The sequence below is a fragment of the Pteropus alecto genome, unplaced genomic scaffold (assembly GCF_000325575.1).
Source record: "Pteropus alecto unplaced genomic scaffold, ASM32557v1 scaffold161, whole genome shotgun sequence".
NCBI classification, from domain to species: domain Eukaryota; kingdom Metazoa; phylum Chordata; class Mammalia; order Chiroptera; family Pteropodidae; genus Pteropus; species Pteropus alecto.
The window spans coordinates 731,614-737,460 of NW_006432943.1; the positions used below are offsets into that span (position 1 = coordinate 731,614).

At 33.4% G+C, this 5,847-nt stretch overlaps 2 protein-coding genes across 14 annotated transcripts in view; one reads left to right on the top strand and one right to left on the bottom strand.

Moving 5' to 3' along the window:
- The window catches only part of PTPN13 (protein tyrosine phosphatase, non-receptor type 13), a 260,232-nt gene extending 255,526 nt beyond the window's left edge, over positions 1–4,706 (bottom strand). For 5 of the 11 annotated variants that reach the window (XM_015586042.2, XM_025043825.1, XM_015586045.2 and 2 more), the window contains exon 1: positions 4,526–4,706. The gene's annotated coding sequence lies outside the window, so the exon portion shown is untranslated. The remainder of the gene's footprint in view (positions 1–4,525) is intronic. The other 6 variants (XM_015586046.2, XM_015586047.2, XM_025043826.1 and 3 more) reach the window with 2 other exon arrangements.
- The window catches only part of MAPK10 (mitogen-activated protein kinase 10), a 437,658-nt gene that overhangs the window by 85,952 nt on the left and 345,859 nt on the right, over positions 1–5,847 (top strand). The gene's annotated exons all lie outside the window — the stretch shown is intronic.

Sequence of the window (5,847 nt, forward strand, 5' to 3'; positions counted from 1 at the left end):
ATAATTTTTTAAATAAAAAATTCTCCATATACTCATTCTAATTTGAGTGAAATTCTTGGCAATTAAGAAAACCTTTACAATAGTTCACTCATTTTTTCTTTTTGAAAAACTCAATCCTCCTGCTTTAAAGCAACATCTACTAAGGGTGTTACATGGCATCTATTCAAATCTGGCTGGTTTTGACCCCCTTCAAATAGAAATACAACATTTGTGGTTTTGACATATTTTATGACAATTATTTTTAAGCAGAACATTTTAGAAAGACTTCAAAACTTTCACAGGTCCTAGACAGAACTTCTAAAGAAACAGCATTTTTATTGCCAAATATAAGTGAATCACAAATGACATTATTGCCCATGAAAAATGCTGGAGAATATTTACTTTCTCCCCATATAGTTGTCTGTATAATGTTTTTCACATTTCCGAATCTTATCCAGTGTTTCTAGTCTGTAACACTATCTTTCTCTGTAGTCTGTAATTATTTTCCTCATTGTATAAATGCCAAACCACTCCCCTCAGATGTTCACAAATCTATAATTGAATAAACCTGTTAAGCCATAAGTACTTAAAGATCTCTTAACGAGATCCATAAATACCATTTAGAATTATTTTTACTAGTTTGAAAATATTGTGGGAAAATAAAATTGTAGAAGACATAATATTAGCCTACTGCAAAAAGATATTTAAATGAACTAAAATGAACTCATTACTGAGATAAGTTTGTATACTTCTCAGAATTCTATTTTTCTAAAAAGGAAACCTCTTTAATATGAACTGTTCATCAATACAAAGGTTAGAAACAGCTGAAATTAGAATTTGATCTATGATGTACTTCAGCTTCCTGTACTGTAACTCAATTTGATGCATACAATAAGTTTATTATAACAATTGGTTTATTTCTGATGACTGTTGCTTTGAAATTTTCTCAGTAACCACAACAAAACCCCTAAAGTCTTAAAAAGCAAATGACTGTAATTTAATCAAAGGCAAAATTCTTGTATTGTTCTAAATTTCACATATTTTATTTATACTTTCAGTTGATACAGTTATCCTTTTTGATTCATATTAGAAAGTTACCCAGAAATCGCTTGGGCTAATGTTTGTTAAAAAAAAAAGGTAAAAGCATAGCAGACACATTATAGTAATTATATAACAATTTCCGCTGTAGGCAAAAAGCATCTTTCAGGCATTTTGATGAAGCCAGCTATTTCAGCATGCTAAGAAATATATATATATATACACACACTCCATTTGATCTTCATAAAATCTGTTATAGCATACATGATAACAGGAATACTGTGGTAAAATATTGTATATTTTGAGGAAACAACATTTTTTCAAACAATCAACTTCATTTTAAATTGTAATTTTACTTTTCAAATAATGTTAGGAATAACTATGTATAATTTAAAGAAGACACAGAATATTGATTATTTTGAAAAGAGATGACTTTGTGTATAGGCTTCCACTAGATTCAGTTTTCATGGATTTATCTCTTGCAAGAATAGATCAGTTGAATACTTACGAAATAAAACTTTCTTCCTAATGATAATTTCTCTATAGCATCAAATTTTTATTGCAGTTGTGCTCTAAGTACTATGTTAATTCCTAATTAGTAAAAAAAGTCGATAAACATTTTAGTTATAACTTATAACAAGCTTTGTTTTGGTAACTGTAATAGCCACTAATCTTAATTTCTAGGTTTTGAATGGCCTGACTCTTGTTTCGGTGTATTTTGGCATTCTTATATTATTTTTTCACCTCATCTCTTAACTATTTTCTATGATAACATTTTAAGAAACCTCTCTCTATAGGAGGATCTTTTATATACAAAGTAATTCCTCGTGCTCACATTTAAGTCTTACAAGACAGTTATGGATCTTTTTCATTGCAAAGATAGAATAAAGATAGAGTAAGAAATAGGATCAAAGAAAGGAAAAGGAGCAGAAAAATAAGGGAGATGCAATGGGAGTAGAAGAAAAAATTTTATTTAACATAGGGAGGTATAAGTAAAAACAACTTTGGAGAAATTGAATGGATAAGATGAATGAATGTATAAATATTAAAAAGAAAAGCATAGGATAAAACAAATAACCTATGTAATTCATTTTAGTTAAAGCAAACATAATCTCATGAATAAAAAGTTAAAATCTCCTGAAAGATGTTAATGTCAAAATATCTATTCAGACTTGTCATACTTTAAAGCATACAATCTTGCATCATGAAAATATTCTGATATTTTTTTGTAAACATAATTCTTTGGGACAGGAAGGTCCAAATCATATCGACTTGGTTTCAATTATATATCAAATTTAAATTATTTTAGATTAAAAAAGAGATACATCTTCATTTAGCAGCCAGATGTCTTATTAAATATAATTTCCTCTGTTGGCTGCTTTATATTAAGGGCAGATTTAAAACAAGAACAGCTTCTGTGAAATATAATTATACCCCTCGTGTGGCTTTCATGGTCATAGAGGCTGGCATATGAAAGTAATTGACAAACAAATCTGCAAGACAAGTTTTTTTTTTTTTTGGTTTGTTTTTTTGTTTTGTTTTTTTCTTTTTGGTCTAAAAGAGTTGCTTAATCTTAAATGAGCTATCATTTTCTTTTGCTGTTCCATAACCTTGTGCTGCCTAGATTATGTTGGATTGATTGATAAATCCATTCAGAGTTTCCTGTTATAGCTTTTAGAAAAAGCCTCTCATGGCCCTATCCAACATTCAACTATCAAATATTTCCTTGGCGGAGAACTTAAAGTTTTTACATTTTTTTTTTTAGTCTTATAAAAAAGTTAAAATGGATGCAGTACCGTTAAAGATAGAAGCATAAGCTACACCTGGCATTTGGGAGTTAGAGTTCTTGTTGGTTTCTATGTGCACATTTTGGTGAAAGAATGTCTTCTTTTCCTTATTGTTTTGATTTTGCTCTTTCTCCTTGTAAAAAAATCTTAAAGCATATATCTGCCAATGGGATGTATTTACTATCCTCTTTCCGTTACTTATGCTTAATGACATTGGAAATTATTGGCAACTGGAAAATCTTGGCAATAAGTGATTGCCTGGTTCTTAAAACAAAGTTTACTCAGGTGCTCTCTGCATTATCCAGTGGACAGAACCATAAAGCCCAGAAGCCGAGTGCCCACCTGACTTAGCAACGTGTCCAATACTCTCATTCTAGGGGTTCATACAGATTATGTCTGGACATTGGCACTGGTGAGGAAGTCATGACTTGGAACGTAGCTCATTCCATCTTGAGACAGCTATGTTGGACAATTCTTTATTATATTGTGCCGAAGTCTTCCTGAAGCTTCCATTTATTGATCACAATTCTACTTAATGGCAACATATAGAAACTTTCTATTCCATTTCCCAAAAAGCAATGCTTCATATATCTGAAGACAGTCGTTTTGCCCGTTTGAGTCTTTTCTTTCCCATATTTAACGATCTCAGTTCCTTCAGTTGTATTTTGTAGGAGTCCCAGACCAGCCTAGTCTATCAGGAATTCTGTTACTACCTCTGCTAGAAAGTTGATGTGACTTGAGTTCTTTTTGAAAGACATTTTGAAAAATGTTTCTGTTTCAACTTTTAACCAACTATTTTTCTGTTTAATAAGGAGCTCTTCAAAATCTGTTTTGCATTATGAAATATTCAAAATGCAAAAAAGTACATGTACCTGGATAGTCAAACAAAAACAAATCCAGATTTAGTAAAGAGAGATTTTATTTGGGTGGATTATTGCAACATGGGAAAGGGCCTCTTCCAATAGAATGGTTTGCATCTCAAGAAATAGGGAAAAAGAGATTTTCTTTTATAGAAAGGAGTAACAAGGCTAGAAAGGACAGTGTGAGAAAGTGGGATGAAAGTGTAGCAAGATCAGATAGTAGTGCAGAGAACAGTCTATCCTGAGGCCAGTCTATTTTCAGGAGGGCCTGTAAAGAAGCAGTTGTCTGCTGGCCAAAGTTCAGGGACCTGGGAGTAGGAGAGAAGTTAATCAGAGTTTAACAAGCTTTTTGTTCCCACTGATCAGTGAAAAAAGCTAATTATTTGAGGCAGGGAGTGGAGAATCGGAAGCAAGGAATGAACGGAAATTCTTTATCTGGCCATGTCTAAGGCAAACAAGGGATCCATGAATCTTATCTAATTTACATGGGGAGCAGTGGTTCTTTTCGATAAGCCATTTTCCTGAACCTGTACGGGTGGTGAGTGGGGGGATTTCTTTAAACATTGCTGTTTTCCAGGATCCCAGGCCTTCAGTAAAAGTTTACATTGTTACTGTTCAACATCTGATTTACAAATATCAACATTTTTTTGCCATATTTGCTTCAAAAACATTTAAAAATGAAATATATACCGCAGATACAGTGAACCCCCGCAACCTGGTATAACACACACACATACACACACTCTGTTTTTATATTTCAATGTAGCACAATGTTTTAGTTAGCTTAAGGTAAATTGTGCCATGGTAACTGAATCCCCAAATCTCAGGGTTTACTGCAACCAAAGCTTCTTTTTCACTCACGTTCATGTGGATTGATAGGCTCTGTTTCACATCTTTTTCACTTCAGGGACTGTAGCCAAAGATGCAGCTCCTGTTTTGGACATTCTGGTCTCGTAGCACAGAGAAAAGAGAGACTTGCAGACCCACAGGAAGGCTCTTAAAGCTTCTGTTTGCAAGTGGCACACATCACTTTATATCCAGATTTTAATGGTTAAAGCAAGTGACATGGAGTGTAGGTATATGATCTCCCACAAGTGACCCCGGTAGGGAGGGGCAGCAAATATTTTCACATTGATGTAATGTGCCACGTCAAGTTTCCCAGTCGGTTTGTGCTTTTTATGTCATGTTTAAGAAATAATTTCCTGACTAAATGTCATAAAAATATTCTGTATGTTCTTTGAAAGACTTGATTTTTATATTTGTTTTTGATCTATCTGGAATTTATTTTTGGATATGGTATGAGCTCAAGATCTAACTTTATTTTATCTTTTCTTCTGGATAATCAAATATGCCAACCAGCATTCATTGGCCACTTCATCCTTTTCCTCTAATATTTTTAATACAATTTGTGCCATATCTCCAGTTCCCATGTGTATGCAGTCTCTTTCTGGTATCTTGAAGGCTTGGGGTTTTAATTATTCAAGGAAAACTTTTTTTCTCTGCCTGTTTGGAGTTGCATTTTTTCCTTTTAGGTTTCCTGTCTTAGAGAAAGCCTCGTCCAGGACTTGGTTTTCTGTACCATCCCTCCTGGCCCTGTCCTCCAGATCCATGGCATTGCCTTCTTGAGTTATACCTCTGGCTTTTGAGTTTCTGGCACTTGAGATCTACCTTTCTAATTTATTATTATTACCTATATAGCTGTGTAGACTAATTTGGGGGTTATAGTTTATCCAGCATTTTGTTATGTTGGTAATGTGAGGGGAGTTTGTTGTTGAAACCTGCAGAAGACTCTTTGAAAATCTATAATATTTTAATTAGGGAAGATCTAATGGTAGATGTAGTAGTAATTTAACTGACAAACAGATATTTTATGGATCACAGACCTTCCTGGGGAGTCTCAAATTATGTATTGAAGCAACTAGCTTTTAAAATTAATTAAAAAGCTATCTGTTACCCAAGCTATTTTGATAGGCAGGCTTAGCTTATAAGAAATTCTCTGACTTAGTTCCTTGCTATGGTGTGTTGAGTTTAATATTCTCTGACTATTCTTAATAAATATCAGAAAGTGAAAGAAGCTTTCTGATTTCACTATGTGTGTACGCAGGTGTATAGGAGGGAAGGAGGAAGTGGGAATTAGGGAGGGAATGGGAAGAAAGAGGAAAATTTTTCTTTTGTTCTTTCCC